Here is an 18,654-nt window from a genome sequence, read left to right as displayed (position 1 = left end):
TGGGCTGAGGTGAAGAGAGCAGAGCGGCGCTTTGCTTTCCCTCTCCGGTGCGTTTTACCTCTTGAGGCACCATAACTTTTAAGTCCTCCAAGTTGTGGTAGGCGCCATCATGACGCCAGGGACTGTGAGGTTTTGTTGTTTATTTTTATTTTTTTTTTTTCCCATCTTGCCCGAGCGACCGCCCCCATAGTTGACTCTTTACCTCTTTTCGGAAATAGGTAGGGACGGTGGAGGGGGTTACTGTTTTTTTGAGGGGACAGGCGGGTGGGGATGCTTGCAAAGCCTAGGGTAGAGCAGCTGGCGTGTCTATTGGGTCAGTCGCTGAGGGCTGGAAGGCGGTCCCCCTCCACCCCCGACCCCGTGCATGTTGACACTAAAGTGTGTGTGTGTGTGTGTGTGTGTGTGTGTGTGTGTGTGTCTGTGCGGGGTATGGTCAGAGCGGAGAGTGCGCGGATCTGTGTGTGTAGTAAGCGCGCTCCTGTAATGCGCGCGAATCGTGCACAAGAGGCATGTGAGCGTGCGGCACGCAGGCGCGCTAGGAGGGACAGGGTGGGTCTTGACGGGATGGAGTCGGGAAGAGACTGCAATCAAGTATTTTAATTGTGTACAGCCAGGCAGTCTTGTTATGTAAGAGGGAGCTTAACCCGTTTGAGCCTATCAGGCGGAATGATCAGGGCATTCGAATCTAGGTAGGGCAAAGTTACGGGGTTTAACGAGTCACAGGTTTATATCATTTAACAGCCTCTAAACGGGGTTGGATAAGCTTCCGACTCCGGGGGGCGGGGGCGGGGGCAGAGCGGTTACCCTCTCTCCCTCTGCCGCTGTATTCCCTTAGCCGCTTGCCCCGCCGCTGTGAGCCGCTGTCCAAGACCGAGGCACATTGTGGGTACTGGGCATGGGGCCACCCCCTACCCTTTTTTTACTTCTTCCCTTCTTGAACTCCTGTCCAGGCTGGCGATCCTTTAGCTATTCTGGGCCATTTGCAGATCAATGCGAGAACCGAGGCTAGAGTCAATAGCAGTTAGGCCAGTCAATCTTGTTCAGAGAGGAGTTTGGGAAGCAGGGCAGAGAAGTGATAAAGAGAAACAAGTAATTAAAAAATATGGTTACCCCTCCCCTTCCTCCAGCCCTATCCCCCGCCGAAGGCAGTCTTTGAAGATTTTCTTCGCCTGGCCCCAGCCCTTCCTCCCTTGGAGGAAATAAATACAGCAAAACCTCACACATCCCTAACTCGTTTTCCATAATGCTAGCAGGGTCCTCTGGCAAAGCGCACAGAAGCAATAATCTCTGCAGGGGTCAGCATCCGGCTGCCTCCCCAGACTGAGCTCTTTAAGAGGCAGGCAGGGAGTCGTTTTGCTTGGCGGTAGCTGTGCTCACGGTAATTTTTATCGCGGTACATGAGGATATATGGGGAAAGGGAAGGATTCCCATCACCTGTGACCACCCAGACTGACTCATCGAAGAGCCTCTAGCCAGCATCACCTCCCTGCTGAAGTGACACTCCAAAGCCCCCCGAGACGCTTGCAGCGGGAGTTACTGATGTTATTAGTATTCAAGCATAACTCTCAAATCCGTCTCGGAAATTGAGAGTGCAACAGTATTCAACCGCATTTTGAAACATCAATAAATGTTAGTCATTTGCGGATGAATGAAAACATTTTCTTTACCGTCTGGTATGCTAGGGAAAAATAATCGTCAAATGACATACTCTTGCTAATACTGATGCCAAATACCTAGGTAACACTGTCATCTTGTTAACTGCGTTTTTCTCTCCTGCATGATACACTGATGGATAAAGCCTAAAATTATCTAGGGCAAACCGGGGATTAGAAGAATCGGCATGCCGTATTTATGGGCAAAACTTCGCAATATTATTTAGTATTTTCATAGAAAATATCTGGATTCCATTGAAGAGAAACAGAAGGCACGGCGGCTTCCAGCATTGTGACTCAGTTTAGTGCTATTTTATGCGGGGATGGGGGTGCCAGCGTTTCTAGTACAAGCTATGAAAAGCATCCTTTTGTAACCGCTGTTTCCCAGAGATCTGACATCTTCGGGGCGGGGGTGGCGGGGAGGAGAAGGGGTATCTGTGACCAGAGATGGAGCTATGCAGCAGTTTTAGTATGTACAACAACCCTTCAGGGTTGTGAAAGAAAACTGGGACCACTTCTGTTTAAAGGCAAAGAGTTTATTTTCTTTATTTCTAGTTTTTAGCTCAACTTCCAGTCACTGATCACAAAGCACTTAAATCTCACAAAACCCATCCAAAGGAAACAGTAACGGATCCTAGTTTATAGATTCTTGGACTGCTGGAAAGCTTATTTACATATGCATCACTATTATTTAAAGTGAGTGCAAGAATGCTGAGTGGGGCAGCCTTATTCCTGCATGTAATTTTGCTATCTTTTTGACCAGGGAGGAAAATTACTTTAAAAGTGCATATTACTTTATTTTCTCTTCACCTTTCTATGGGCGTATATCTCAGAGGATTTTACAGGGTTTCTAGTATTTGCTTTTGAGGTCCTAGATTTCTTTCAAGCAGAGACTTAAATCCTGTAAGTCTTAGCTCCTGAGAAAAAAACAGAACAAAAACAAACAACAACAAATGACAGGAAAAAAACACCTCTCAGTTCAGCTAGTACATAGTTATTTGCTGCTGCTGCTGCTAAGTCGCTTCAGTCGTGTCCGACTCTGTGCGACCCAATGGACGGCAGCCCACCAGGCTCCTGTCCCTGGGATTCTCCAGGAAAGAACACTGGAGTGGGTTGCCATTTCCTTCTCCAATGCATGAAAGTGGAAAGTGAAAGTGAAGTCGCTTAGTCGTGTCCGACTCTTAGCGACCCCATGGACTGCAGCTTACCAGGCTCCTCCATCCATGGGATTTTCCAGGCAAGAGTACTGGAGTCGGGTGCCATTGTTTAGCAGGTTTTTTTTTTGTTGTTGTTGTTGTTTTTAGTATCAGAATAGGTAACAGCATTGTTGAAACATTTTAGATGGCGAGGGTTGGAGTGGGTGTAGTAGGATATTCATTTGGTGAGAAGTTTTAGGAATAGACATTGGCCTGAATTCCTACTATGTCCTGTTGAATCAGGTACCCTTACTTTGCTTTCAAAGCTAGACTTCTAATATTTGAAGAAACATGATGACCAATATGGAAGGAGGAAGGTGGGCCCTGACTTTGCGAATTGATTATGCCTTTAACTAGACTGATTTACACCCCTGTTTTTCATGTCCTCTAAATTCAGTTATGTTGGAAGAGCAATGTAATAAGGAAGCTTCTTATGCTTCTTTAGTTCAATAAGCTTGATTTTTAATTGGCAGGGTAAATGAGGTTGTTGTTTTGAAAAAAAATATATAAATTCACATTTGTTTTCTGATAGAGTAAACCCAGATACATTTTTCATGCTATCACTGTGTAGGCATGAGAAATTTTAGGCAAGACAAGTCCCAGGAGCTAATCAGAGCTAATGAGAGCACTTTGTAATTCCTGAAAGAGTGGGTCAGGAAGCCCTTTTAAACAGGACATATGAATAATAGCTCTCTAACTTGGATAATAATTGAGTCTCTATTTGAATTAAGCTGGTTTAAGTTTGGAGCACCTTGCCAACTTAAGTTGACCTGTGGTGGTTTGCAGCTTGGTATGAGAAACTACAAACCCTGGGAAATTTTTCATGGTGGTGGCTGGGGAAGGGGAATATTTCTTTTTTTTTTTTTTTTTTTAACTTTACATAATTGTATTAGTTTTGCCAAATATCAAAATGAATCCGCCACAGGTATACATGTGTTTATAGACAGTTTTCTCAACCTGGACACTATTTTTTTTCTTAATTGAAGTATAGTTGATTTGCTTTACTGTGTTAATTTCAGATGTGCAGCAGTGATGTAACCTAGACACTTTTAATATGTTGGACCAGGTAGTTCTTTGTTGTAGAGACTGCCCTAGCATTGGAAAATGTTTAGCAGCAACCCAGGCCTCTGCTCGCTATATGCCAATAGCACTAGTAGATGCCAGTAACTCTGATAACTAAAATTTCTTCAGAGGTTGCTAAATGCTTTGTGGACCAGGGTAGAGGGCTGTTGTAAAAAATACCCCAGGTTTCTAAAAGTGTATACCATCTGGTGCTTTTCAAGTAAAATAATAAAGCAGATTACGGTCAAAACAAAAATGTTTTATTTGAATTCTATAGCTATAAAAGAGATCTTCCTCATCATCAATTCGGTCTCTGCATTTACCTGCTATATGACTGAGTAGCCCAACTTAGTGGGGGTACAATTAATTTAATGCTGCTGCTAAGTCGCTTCAGTCGTGTCCAACTCTGTGCAACCCCATAGATGGCAGCCCACCAGGCTCCCCCGACCCTGGGATTCTCCAGGCAAGAACACTGGAGTGGGTTGCCATTTCCTTCTCCAATGCATGAAAGTGAAAAGTGAAAGTGAAGTCACTCAGTCATGTCCGATTCTTAGTGATCCCATGGACTGCGGCCCACCAGGCTCCTCCGTCCATGGGATTTTCCAGGCGAGAGTACTGGAGTGGGGTGACATTGCCTTCTCCAAGTTCAAATAATGGCTGACTGTAAATATCTTTCCGTGATGTCTCCATTAGAATACTTTTATTTGTCAGAGTTGAATGGATATTTCTCACTTTTAAAAGAAACTGATATTTTGTGGTTGTTTAAATAAAAATATAAATCAATGAGGTGAGCTTCTTTTAGGCAAGAACTAACTTAAATCTTTATATTGTTTACATAGTGACAGCTACAGAGTATGCACTCAGGAAATGACTATTAAATAAAGGAAAGCAAAAACAAAGTAATTTCCCTTTTGAATAACTCTATGTAAAAATCTTATATTCCTTCACTTACTTTTTTTTTTTTTTTCCTTTCATTTCATCTATTAAATACTGCCAGCCTTGCTGGTAAGCAAAGAGGTAAGAACTGTGGGCTGGAGGGATGTTGCAGGGGTACTTTCAAAGCTCTTCAAACCATTCGTGTAGAAAGGGTCTGAAAATTTTACCCAAGTTCTGAAGCCAGAGTGAGAAGTCTTAGGATATATGTGAGTGGAAATTAATTTTAAAGTACTGAAATTTTTATTCTTTTCACTTGTAGTGAGTACATATTAACTACATATCCTTATATATTTGTATAGGTTCTGGAGAAAGTAATAAATACTTCTATTATTATTTACTTAAGACTTTTCCTCACTTACTTCCAAAAGGACTTTAGGAACCTCAAGTACATCTATTTAAAAATAAATGTCAAATTTAATATTTTCTATTTGACTATTAGGAATGTAAAATCTTATACTCTGAAGCTAGAATTCTATTTTATTTTTTTATATTATCTCATTTTGTTTCCTAAAAGTTTCTGATTTTGATTTCAGAGATTTTAACCCTTCAACAACAAGAGTTTGAACTGTGCATGTACACTTTTATGCATATTTTTCAATAAATACTGTAGTACCACCCTATAGTATAGCAACTGAGTCCCAGTAGTATGGAAACTCAGAAATGGAGGATTGACTGTAAAACTATATATGGATTTTCCACAATGCATGTATCAATGCTCTTTACCCTTCAAGTTATTCAAGAGTAAACTGTATATATTTTTAAAGACTTTACTAGAGCAGTTGTAGGATTACAACAAAATTTAATGGAAAGTATAAAGATTTCCCATATATACCTTGCCCCCAAACATGTGTAGCCTCCTCCAGTATCTACATCACTCACTAGAATTGCACATAATGTTCTTTGGCAAGGATGAACCTATACTGGCACATTAAAATCATCCCAAGTTCATAGTCTGCCATAGGGTTCACTCTTGGTATTGTACATTTTGAGTTTAGACAAATATATAATGACATGTAGTTCTCATTTTAAATATCATATAGTAAAAATCCTCTGTGCCCTGACTATTCAGTTCTCCCCCGACAACTTACAATTTTTTTTAAATTGTTTTCATAGTTTTGCCTTGCCCAGAGTGTCATATACATGGAATTATCCAGAATGGAGCCTTTTTTCAGATGGGCTTCTTTTACCTAGTAACATGTGTTTAAGATTTCTCCATGTCTTGTCAAGAAAATTAGAGACACCAAGGGAACATTTCATGCAATGATGGGCTCGATAAAGGACAAAAATGGAGTAGACCTAACAGAAGCAGAAGATATTAAGAAGAGATGGCAAGAATACACAGAAGAACTGTACAAAAAAGATCTTCATGGCCCAGATAATCACAATGGTGTGATCACTCACCTAGAGCCAGGCATCCTGGAATGTGAAATCAAGTGGGCCTTAGAAAGCGTCACTACGAATAAAGCTAGTGGAGGTAATGGAATTCCAGTTGAGTTATTTCAAATCCTGAAAGATGGTGCTGTGAAAGTGCTGCACTCAATATACCAGCAAATTTGGAAAACTCAGCAGTAGCCACAGGACTGGAAAAGGTCAGTTTTTATTCCAATCCCAAAGAAAGGCAATGCCAAAGAATGCTCAAACTACTGCACAATTGCACTCATCTCACATGCTAGTAAAGTATTGCTCAAAATTCTCCAAGCCAGGCTTTAGCAATACATGAACCGTGAACTTCCAGATGTCCAAGCTAGTTTTAGAAAAGGCAGAGGAACCAGAGATCAAGTTGCCAGCATCCGCTAGATCATCGAAAAAGCAAGAGAGTTCCAGAAAAATATCTATTTCTGCTTTATTGACTATGCCAAAACCTTTGACTGTGTGGATCACAATAAACTGTGGAAAATTCTGAAAGAGATGGAATACCAGAAACCCTGACCTGCTGCCTCTTGAGAAACCTGTATGCAGGTCAGGAAGCAATAGTTAGAACTGGACATGGAACAACAGACTGTTTCAAAATAGGAAAAGGAGCACATCAAGGCTGTATATTGTCACCCTGCTTATTTAAATTGTATGCAGAGTACATCATGAGAAACGCTGGCCTGGATGAAGCACAAGCTGGAATCAAGATTGCCGGGAGAAATATCAATCACCTCAGATATGCAGATGACACCACCCTTATGGCAGAAAGTGAAGAGGAACTCAAGAGCCTCTTGATAAAAATGAAAGAGGAGAGTGAAAAAGTTAGCTTAAAGCTCAACATTCAGAAAACGAAGATCATGGCATCTATTCCCCTCACTTCATGGGAAATAGATGGGGAAACAGTGTCAGACTTTATTTTTCTGGGCTCCAAAATCACTGCAGATGGTGACTGCAGCCATGAAATTAAAAGACGCTTACTCCTTGGAAGGAAAGTTATGACCAACCTAGATAGCATATTCAAAAGCAGAGACATTACTCTGCCAACAAAGGTCTGTCTAGTCAAGGCTATGGTTTTTCCTGTGGTCATGTATGGATGTGAGAGTCAGACTGTGAAGAAGGCTGAGCCCCAAAGAATTGATGCTTTTGAACTGTGGTGTTGGAGAAGACTCTTGAGAGTCCCTTGGACTGCAAGGAGATCCAACCAGTCCATTCTGAAGGAGATCAGCCCTGGGATTTCTTTGGAGGGAATGATGCTGAAGCTGAAACTCCAGTACTTTGGCCACCTCATGCGAAGAGTTGACTCATTGGAAAAGACTCTGATGCTTTGAGGGGTTGAGGGCAGGAGGAGAAGGGGACGACAGAGGATGAGATGGCTGGATGGCATCACTGACTCAATGGACATGAGTCTGAGTGAACTCCGTGAGTTGGTGATGGACAGGGAGGCCTGGCGTGCTGCGATTCATGGAGTCTCGAAAAGTCGGACACGACTGAGCGACTGAACTGAACTGAACTGAGGGAACATTTTGTTTGTTTCTAAGTTTGGCTACTTTAAATAAAGTGCTATAAACATCCATATTCAACTTTTTGTGTGGATATGTTTTTGGCTGCTTTAGGTAAATACCAAGCTGCATGATTGCTGGATTGTAGAGTAAGCAAATTATATATTTGCTTTTTTAAGAAAATCCCAAATTTCTTCCAAAGTGACTGTACCATTGTGTATACATTCCCACCAGTAAATGAACAAGAGGTTTTGCTGCCAAATATCCTCACAAGCATTTGGTATTGTCCATGTTCCAGACTTTGGCCACTCTAGTAGGTGTGTAGTGGTATCTCATTGTTGCTTTAATCTGCATTTCTCTGGTGATATATGATGTGCTCTACCTTTTCATTTGCCATCTGTTTGTCTTCTTTGATGAGGTGTCTGTTAAGGTCTTTGGCTCATTTTTTATCCATTTTTTGTTGTTGTTTTTGAGTTTTGAAAGTTCTTTGTATGTTTTGAATAATAGTGCTTTAACAGATATGTCTTTTGCAAATATTTTATCCCAGTCTGTGGCTTGTCTTCTCATTGTCTTGACATTGTCTTTCACTGACTAGACATTTTTAATTTTAATGAAGTCCAGCTTATCAGTTATTTCTATTGTGAATAGTGTGTTTTCTGTTGGGTCTAAAAAGACATCACCATACCCAAGTTCATTTAGGTTTTCTCCTATGGTATGTTTTAGGAGTTTTATTGTTTTACACTTGGGTCTATGATCTTTTTGAGTTAATGGTTGTAAAGGCTATAATTATCTTGAAAATAATTATTTTCAAACCCTATAAGACTTGTGCTTTTGAACTGTGGTGTTGGAGAAGACTCTTCAGAGTCCCTTGGACTGCAAGGAGATCCAACCAGTCCATTCTGAAGGAGATCAGTCCTAGGTGTTCACTGGAAGGACTGATGCTATAGCTGAAACTCCAATACTTTGGCCACTTCATGCGAAGAGTTGGAAAAGACCCTGATGCTGGGAGGGATTGGGGGCAGGAGGAGAAGGGAATGACAGAGGATGAGATGGCTGGATGGCATCACTGACTCGATGGACATGAATTTGAGTAAACTCCAGGAGTTGGTGATGGACAGGGAGGTCTGGCGTGCTACGATTCATGGGGTCGCAAAGAGTCAGACACAACTGAGTGACTGAACTGAACTGAACTGACAAGATTTGTGAATTTTATCCCTTTATCATATTTTCCTGTAATTGATAAATAATGTGTAAATACTATCTATCATATAATATAAAAATAGCAGGGAAGATACCTCATTGTGTTAATTTATGAAGCCACCTTTACCAGAATTTGTAATTTTTTATTTTGATGAATTTGTACTATTTGTATACTTTTCATAACAAAAAGAATATATGTATATATAACTGAATCATTTTGCTGTACAGCAGAAATTAACACTTCATTATAAATCAACTATACTTCACTTAAAAAAAAAATTAGTCTTATTGTCATTTCATTCTATGACCACTTCTAGCAATCATTGGGATGTTTATTGCTCTTGTAGTAAAATTATGATATTCACAGTGCAATAAATCATTGTTTCTTTGCCTAATATTAGAGAAAACCAGATAGCTTTAAAGTGGAATAACTTTAAAGGACTATATGAAATACCTTTCCAAATTTATAAAAGCCACACATATTCATGACATTTTTTTTGTTGTCCTGACAAGAAGACATACTTTTCACAATAAATCTTCAGAAAGTGCATAGAATATGAAAATCCAACTTAGAGAAGTCTTAACGTTAACATCTGCTTGATTCCACCCAGACTAAGAAACAGAAGACTGCCAGTAACCCAGAAGCCTCCTGAAAGCACTTTCTTAGTGACAACCCCAATCTTCTTCCATAACGTAACCACTGTGAGGTCATCCTTTCCTCATTTTCTTTATATTTTTACTACTTAGTTTTGGATCCACTGAAAAAATGACTTGCTTTTCTATATATGCATTCAAAGCCATATCAATCATACATTATGTAATTATATAGTGTATCCTTTTTTGTGTCTGAACTTTTTAAGAATTTAATATTTATTAAATCAATTAATATTAATTTAATATTTATTAAATATAATTCAATATTTATTTTAATATTTTAATATTCCTCTGGGCTGTTGTACAATTGTCTTCCCTTCATTCGTATTTTTTTAGCATTGTATAGTATAAATATATAATTATATATTCATTCATTATATTGTTGACAGACTATGTTTTACATGACTTGTCTATTATAGACAGTGATGGCATGAACACTTTTGAACATCAGTGCTGAAAACTTCCCCCAGAATGTTTAAATTGGCCTGCAAGATTGTTGGGAACTAGAAAGAGATAGAGACAGAGACAGAGATATTTATTTTAAGGAATTGACTTCTCCTATCAGACTGGTTCCAAATAAGAAAAGGAGTTCCTCAAGGCTGTATATTGTCACCCTGTTTATTTAACTTATATGCAGAGTACATCATGAGAAACGCTGGACTGGAAGAAACACAAACTGGAATCAAGATTGCCGGGAGAAATATCAATCACCTCAGATATGCAGATGACACCACCCTTATGGCAGAAAGTGAAGAGGAACTAAAAAGCCTCATGAAGAAAGTGAAAGAGGAGAGTGAAAAACTTGGCTTAAAGCTCAACATTCAGAAAACGAAGATCATGGCATCCGGTCCCATCACTTCATGGGAAATAGATGGGGAAACAATGGAAACAGTGTCAGACTTTATTTTTCTGGGCTCCAAAATCACTACAGATGGTGACTGCAGCCATGAAATTAAAAGACGCTTACTCCTTGGAAGGAAAGTTATGACCAACCTAGATAGCATATTCAAAAGCAGAGACATTACTCTGCCAACAAAGGTTCGTCTAGTCAAGGCTATGGTTTTTCCTGTGGTCATGTATGGATGTGAGAGTTGGACTGTGAAGAAGGCTGAGCCCTGAAGAATTGATGCTTTTGAACTGTGGTGTTGGAGAAGACTGTTGAGAGTCCCTTGGACTGCAAGGAGATCCAACCAGTCCATTCTGAAGGAGATCAGCCCTGGGATTTCTTTGGAAGGAATGATGCTAAAGCTGAAACTCCAATACTTTGGCCAACTCATGTGAAGAGTTGACTCATTAGAAAAGACTTTGATGCTGGGAGGGATTGGGGGCAGGAGGAGAAGGGGACGACAGAGGATGAGATGGCTGGATGGCATCACTGACTCGATGGACATGAGTCTGTGTGAACTCCGTGAGTTGGTGATGGACAGGGAGGCTTGGCGTGCTGCGATTCATGGGGTCACAAAGAGTCGGACATGACTGAGCGAGTGATCTGATCTGATCTGATGTGATCATGAACCTGCTGTTCAGTCATTGTCATGTCCAACTCTTTGTGACCCCAAGGACTGCAGCACAGCAGGGTCCTCTGTCCTCCACTATCTTCTGGAATTTACTTAAGTTCATGTCCATTGAATTGGTGATGTTATCTAACCATCTCCTCTTCTATCTCCCCCTTCTCCTTTTGCCTTCAATCTTTCCCAGCATCAGGGTCTTTTCCACTGAATAGGCTCTTCACATCAGATGGCCAAAGTATTGGAACTTCAGCTTCAGCATCAGTCCTTCCAGTGAATATTCAGGGTTAATTTCCTTTAGGATTGACTCGTTTGATCTCCTTGCAGTCCAAGGGATTCTTAAGAGTCTTTTCCAGCACCACAATTTGAAAGTATCAGTTTTTCATGAAACTGCCAAGTTCAAAATCTGCTGGGTAGGCAGGCAGGCTGAGACCAAGGGAAGTTTGGTGCTGCAGCTTGTATCTGTAGACAGTCTAGAGACAGTTTTCCCTCTTCTCCAAGGAACTTCAGCCTGTTTGGTTTTAAGCCCTTCAATTGAATGTGGCCTACTCATATTGTGGAGAGTTATCTGCTTTACTCAGAGTCCACTGATTTAAATGTTAATCACATCTAAAGAGGGACTTCCTTGGTGACTCAGTTGGTAAAGAATCTGCCTGCAATATAGGAGACCTGGATTCCATCCCTGGGTTGGGAGGATCCCCTGGACGAGAGCATGGCAATCCACTCCAGTATTCTTGCCTGAAGAATCCCACGGACAGAGGAGCCTGGCAGGCTACAATTCATGGGGTCATAAAGAGTCAGACACAACTGAAGTGACTGAGTACACACTTATATCTAAAGAACACCTTCATGGTGACATTCAGAGTGGTATTTTAACAAATATCTGTATGCTGTAGCTTTTTCAATTTGACACATAAACTCAACCATCACACTGGTTTGCTTCCAGTTAACTGCTATGTTGATAGGTGGTTCTTCCTTATCTCAGGCTTAAGTAAGATGGTATATTAAGATAGCAACATTTAACTGTCCCACACTCTTTTTTTCTCACCCCAGTCTTTTGAAACTGACAAGTTTTCAAGTTAGTCTTAACTATAAATTCTCTTGGTGCTTAGAATCAAATATATGATACTAAAAAAAACTTCCTATTTTGGAACCATATTAAATGAAAGATACAGGAGAAAAATGTTATTCTGTTGTTGATAATGTTATCTGTATTTGTTTTGATTGCAGACCTTTAAAATTTTCGCTGTTTGAAACTGTATCAAAATTATAAGAGCAGGCAAACCAGCTTAGAATTGGAACAAATCAGAATGCTGAAGCATCACGACTTTGAATTAATAGACCCACTTCTGTTAGAGCCAATCAAATCCTATCAATTGAGTGTATTACTCAAGCATTGTTCAGGACTGTATTTCCAAATATAGCACTCTCATGCCCAGCAAGTTTAGTAAGATCATCTTTATCTTTCAGATGGCCTCATTACCTTATCAATACCAATCCCTCAGTCACCTCTTGAATTTGAACCACCACTGAATTTCTCTCCATTGCTATTATTTTATCAATTCAAAAACATTATACATTTAGACTCATGTAGGATGTGTCCTTTTGAAGATGACTTTTATTTATACAGTGTAATGCCCTTAAGATGGATCCAAATTACTTCTTGTATCAGTAGTTTCTTCCTTTTAGTGCTGACTAGTCATGGAATGTTGCACTACAATTTGTTTAATCATTCAGCTATTTTAGGACATTTCAGTTATCACCAATTCTGGGTGATTACAAATATAGCCACTATGAATAATCATGTCCAGCCTTTTTGGATGACTTAGTTTCATTTTCCTGGAATAATTAATTAGAAATGTGATTGTGAGGTCATGTGGTAAATGTCTGCTTTTTTTTTTTTTTTAAAGATTTTACAGATTCCAAACTGTATTGCAGTGTGGCTGTACTGTATTACATTCCAACAATACTGTATGAGAAATCCAGTTTCTCTATATCCTCACAATGTTCTGTGTTGTCACTAGTTTTTATTCTTGCTCTTCTAATAGGCATATAGTGATTTTCATTTCACATTCCATTCATTGTGGTTTTCATTTGTGTTTTCCTAATGACTAACAATGTTGGCTGTCTTTGTTTACCACCCTTGTAATATCTTCAGTGAAATGTCTCTTCATGTCTTCTTCCTATTTTATAATTGAATTTGTTTGCTTTTCTTACAGTTAAGTTTGATTTTTTTTTTAGTATATTCTAGATACGAATCCTTTATCAGATAATGTGGTTTGCAAATGTTTCTCCCAGAATCTATTTTTCTTTCTTTTTGTTCCTGTTTTCTTAATTGGCTTATAATATTGTATGTTTTATGTATAAGTATTATATTTTGACCTCGCTGTACATTACAATGTGTTTATCATCCAAGGTTTAATTTCCATCCATCAGCATGAAGTTGACCCTAGTTATTTATTTTGCCCTCCTACCACATTCCTTTCCTTCTGGTAACCACTATTCTGTTCTCTGTATCTATATATTTGTTTTTTATTTAGTTTTTTTTTTTTTTTTTTTTTTTGTATTCCACCTATGACTGAAACCATGTGGTATTTGTCTTTTCTGTATGACTATTTCACTTAGCATAGTACTAGTCTAGGCCCATCTATATTGTTGCAAATGCCAAGATTTCATCTATCTTGTGACTGTATGGCAGAATTTCATTATATTTGTATGTGCTTCCCTGGTAGCTCAGTGGGTAAAGAATCCACCTGCCATGCAGGAGATCCTGGCTTGATTCCTGGGTGGGGAAGATCCCCTGGAGAAGGGATAGGCTACCCACTCCAGTATTTTTGGGCTTCCCAGGTGGCTCAGATGGTAAATAATTTGCTTACAATGTGGGAGACCTGAGTTCAATCCCTGGATTGGGAAAATCCCCTGGAAGAGGGCATGAAAATCCATTACAGTATTCTTGCGTGGAGAGTCCACATGGACAGGGGAACCTGGTGGGCTACATGGTGTTGCAAAGAGTCAGACACAACTGAGTGACTAAGCACAGCACACACACACACATACACACACACATCGCAGAATTTTTATTCATTCCTTGTAGATGGGCACTTAAGTCCTTTCCATATCTTGTCAACTGTAAGTCACACTGTAATAAATATAGAGGTGCATGTGTCTTTTCAAATATTTTTAAAATAAATATCAAGAAGTGGAATAGCTGGATAATACTTTTTTGAGAAATCTCCATACTGTTTTCCAGTGAATACACTAATTCATATTCCCATCAATGATATACGACACTTCCCTTCCTCTACATCTTCTCCAACACATTTTATTTCCTTTTTATGACAATAGCCATTCTAATAAATGCAAAATGATATTTTGTGGTTTTGATTTGGACTTCTGTAATAGTTAATGGTGTTGAACATCTTTGCATGTGCTTGTTTCAGTCTCTATGTCTTCTTTGTAGAAATTTGTGTTCAGCTCCTCTGCAAATTTTTTAATAAAAGTTGTTTTTTGGTGTGAAGTTGTGTGAGTTCTTGATATTTTTGAATATTAACCCCTTATCAAATATACAATTTGCAAATATCTTTTTCCATTCAGTGGGCTGTCTTTTTGTTTTGTTGATTGTTTCCTTTATTTTACAGAAGCTTTTAGTTTGATGTAGTCCCATTTGTTTATTTTTATTTTATTTCCCAAACTCAAAGAGAAACATCCAGAAAGATATTTCTAAGACTGATGTCAAAGAGTGTACTGCCTATGTTTGCTTATAGGAGACTTCTGGTTTCAGGTCATATATTCAAGTCTATAACAAATTTTGAGTTGATTTTTGTGTAATGTAAGAGATGGTGGTCTAGTTTCACTCTTTTGCATGTGGCTATCCAGTTTTCCCAACACCATTTATTGAAGACACTATTCTCTCTCCCTTGTTTTTCCTTTGCTCCTTTTTCATAAATTAATTATCCATATATGTGTGGGGGTTTATTTCTGGTCTCTAAATTCTGTTTCATTGATCTATGTATCTATTTTTCTGCTGATAAAATGTAGTTTTAATTACTACAGTTTTATCATATATTTTGAAATCAGTGAGTGTGATATTTCCAGCATTGTTCTTTATTATCAGGGTTGCTTTGGCTATTCAGAATCTTTTGTAATTCCATATAAATTATAAAATACTTTTTGTTCTATTTCTATGAAAATTGTTATTGAGATTTTGATAGGGATTGCACTGAATTTTTATTTTACTTTAGGTAAAGCTGAGCACAGAAGAATTGATGCTTTTAAACTGTGGTGTTGAAGACTCTTGAGAGTCCTTTGGACTGCAAGGAGATCCAACCAGTCCATTCTAAAGGAGATCAGCCCTGGGATTTCTTTGGAAGGAATGATGCTAAAGCTGAAAGCCCAGTACTTTGGCCACCTCATGTGAAGAGTTGACTCATTGGAAAAGACTCTGATGCTGGGAGGGATTGGGGTCAGAAGGAAAAGGGGACGACAGACAATGATGGCTGGATGGCATCACCAACTTGATGGATGTGAGTTTGAGTGAACTCTGGGAGTTGATGATGGACAGGGAGGCCTGGCGTGCTGCGATTCTTGGGGTCTCAAAGAGTCGGACACGACTGAGCGACTGAACTGAACTGAACTGAATTGAATATGAATGTTAACCATGCTAATTCTTCTAATCCGTAAGCACTAATTATATTTCCATTTCTGCTCCAGTTTCTTTCAACAGTATTTTATAGTTTTCAGTGTATAAGTCTTTCACTTCCTTAGCGAATTTATTCCTAGATATTTTATTCTTTTATTATGATTGTAAATGAGATTGTTTTTTTAATTTCTCTTTCTGCTTGTTCACTGTTAGTATATAGAAACACAGTGGACTTTTATGTATTGATTTTTTGCTCCACTACTTTCCTTGCTTATTGTATTTCTAATAGTATTTTGGTACAGTTTAGAGATTTTATATATATGTAATTATGTCATCCAAAAATAATGAAAATTTTACTTCCATTTTTCCAATTTGAGTGCCTTTTATTTCTTTTTCTTGCCTAATTCCCCTGGGTAAGGTTTCCAGTACTATATTGGATAAGTATTCTTGTCTTGTTGCTGATATTAAAGGGATATCTTTAGGTTTTTTACAATTAACTATGGTGTTAGCTGTGATATTCTCGTATCTGGCCTTTATTATATTGAGGTATGTTCCTTCTATAACTGTTTTATTCAGTGTTGTTGTTTTTTTAATTTTAAATAAGTGCTAAATCTTATCACGGAGAAGGCGATGGCACCCCACTCCAGTACTCTTGCCTGGAAAATCCCATGGACAGAGGAGCCTGATGGGCTGCAGTCCATGGGGTCTCGAAGAGTTGGACATGACTGAGCGACTTCACTTTCACTTTTCACTTTCATGCGTTGGAGAAGGAAATTGCAACCCACTCCAGTGTTCTTGCCTGGAGAATCCCAGGGACAGGGGAACATGGTGGGCTGCCGTCTGTGGGGCACAGAGTCGGACACGACCGAAGCAACTTAGCAGCAGCAAATCTTATCAAATGCTTTTTTTGTATCTATTGATATATTGATACAATTTTTATCTTTCATTTTGTTACTGTGGTGTATCATGTTGATTGATTTACAAATATTGAACCATCCTTGCTTCCCTGGAGTAAATCCTACTTGTTCGTAGTGTATGATTTTAATATATTGTTGTTTTTAGTTTGCTAATATTTATTGAGAATTTTTGCATCTACATTCATCAGAAATATCTGGTGTAATTTTCTTTTCTTCTTTTTATTTTTTGAGTTGTCTTTGTCTGATTTTGATATCAGGATAACGTTGACCTCATAAAATGAGTTAGGAAGAGTTCCTTCCTTTTCAGTTTTTGATTCTTCCTTTGATTTTTTTCACTGATCCAATAGTTGTTCAGTAGTGGCACCCCACTCTGGTACTCTTGCCTGCAAAATCCCACAGAGAGCCTGGTGGGCTGCAGTCCATGGGGTCGCTAAGAGTCGGACACGACTGAGCGACTTCACTTTCACTTTTCACTTTCACGCATTGGAGAAGGAAATGGCAACCCACTCCAGTGTTCTTGCCTGGAGACTCCCAGGGACGGGGGAGCCTGGTGGGCTGCCGTCTATGGGGTTGCATAGAGTTGATCTATGCAACTGACTGAAGCGACTTAGCAGCAGCAGTAGCAGCATGTTGTTTTTATACACATATTTTTGATTCTCCAGCTTTTTTTTAAATTTAATGTCTCAACATATGATCTATCCTTGAGAATGTTCCATGTGTACTTAAGTAGAATATGTATTCTATTTGTATGGAATATTCTGTATAAATCTTGTTCATCCAGTTTAATGTTTCATCTAAGGGCACTGTTTCCTGATTGACTTTTGCTCTGAATGACCTATCAATTGATGTAAAGGAGGTGTTAAATTTCCTACTATTATTATATTGCTGTCAGTTTCCCACTTTAGGTCTGTTAATAATTGCTCTGTGTATTTTGGTACTCCTTAACAAAGCATATGAAAACCTATTAAGTCTTCTTGATGAATTGTCCCCTTTATCATTATATAATGTCATCTTTGTCTCTTGTTAGTTTTTTGACTTGAAGTATATTTTTTCTTGAAATGAGTATGGCTACACCCACTTTCTTTTGTGTGCCATTTGCTTGAAGTATCATTTTCCATCCCTTCACTTTCAGCTTATTTTTTTCTTTAGAGTGGAGGTGAGTCTTTAGTAGGCAGCATATAATTGGGTCTTTTTTTTTTTTTTTAATCAACCCAGCTATTCTTTGTCTTTTGGTTGATTTATCATTGATACATGAGAACTTGGTTCTGCCATTTTTCCTTTTTCTCATTCCTCTATATCTCCATTGTTTCTTCTTCATTGTGTTTCTGTCATCAAAACTATCAGTTTGATGTTTTTTACAAGATTGATCTCAATTTCCTCTTCTTTATGTTTTGTAACTCTCCTCTAGATTATATGTTTTGTTGTCCCCATGAGCTTTATATAAAACATCTCAGATGAAATAATCCTATTTTTTGCTGATAGCATGTTCTCTTCATTTGTCTATATGAGTTTTATTCTTTTCCTCTTCCATTTATGCTTTTTTGTCTCAAGTTATCCCTTTTTATGTTGTTAAGTTCATAACAATTGTGTTATTTTTACTTAATTTTCCCTTTAAACTTTATGCTATAAATAGATGTTTAAAAACTTATTCTGATATAAAGTTGTGAAGTTGACAAGTTCTGATTCTGTCTATTCATCATCTTCTTCGAAGTTATGTGTGCTTTTACCTTTTGTTTCATGTAGAAAATCTCCTTTCATCACATCAAGTGTTGATGAACTCCCCATAGCTTTTGTTTGCCTGGGGAACCTTTATTTCTCCTTCATATATAAATGATATCTTTGTTCTATAGAATATTTTTGTCTGACAGTTATCTTTCAGTATATTGAGTATGTCAATTCTCTCTCTTCTGGTTTATAGTGTTACTTCTGAGAAAACTGCTGATAGCCTAATAGGGAGTCCTTTGTAGATTACTATCCT

General features: G+C 38.6%; 1 long non-coding RNA gene across 1 annotated transcript; it reads left to right on the top strand.

The window, feature by feature from the left end:
• The first annotated feature begins 58 nt into the window (after window positions 1–58).
• Window positions 59–16,746, top strand: LOC129655273 (uncharacterized). Its single transcript, XR_008715861.1, has 2 exons — window positions 59–882; window positions 15,362–16,746. It is a non-coding gene; the product is annotated as an uncharacterized LOC129655273 (long non-coding RNA).
• The last annotated feature ends 1,908 nt before the right edge of the window (window positions 16,747–18,654 follow it).

The sequence above is a fragment of the Bubalus kerabau genome, chromosome 6 (genome assembly GCF_029407905.1).
Source record: "Bubalus kerabau isolate K-KA32 ecotype Philippines breed swamp buffalo chromosome 6, PCC_UOA_SB_1v2, whole genome shotgun sequence".
NCBI classification, from domain to species: domain Eukaryota; kingdom Metazoa; phylum Chordata; class Mammalia; order Artiodactyla; family Bovidae; genus Bubalus; species Bubalus kerabau.
The sequence above is the reverse complement of the archived record's forward strand: the minus strand, read 5'-3'. Positions and strand labels throughout refer to the sequence as shown.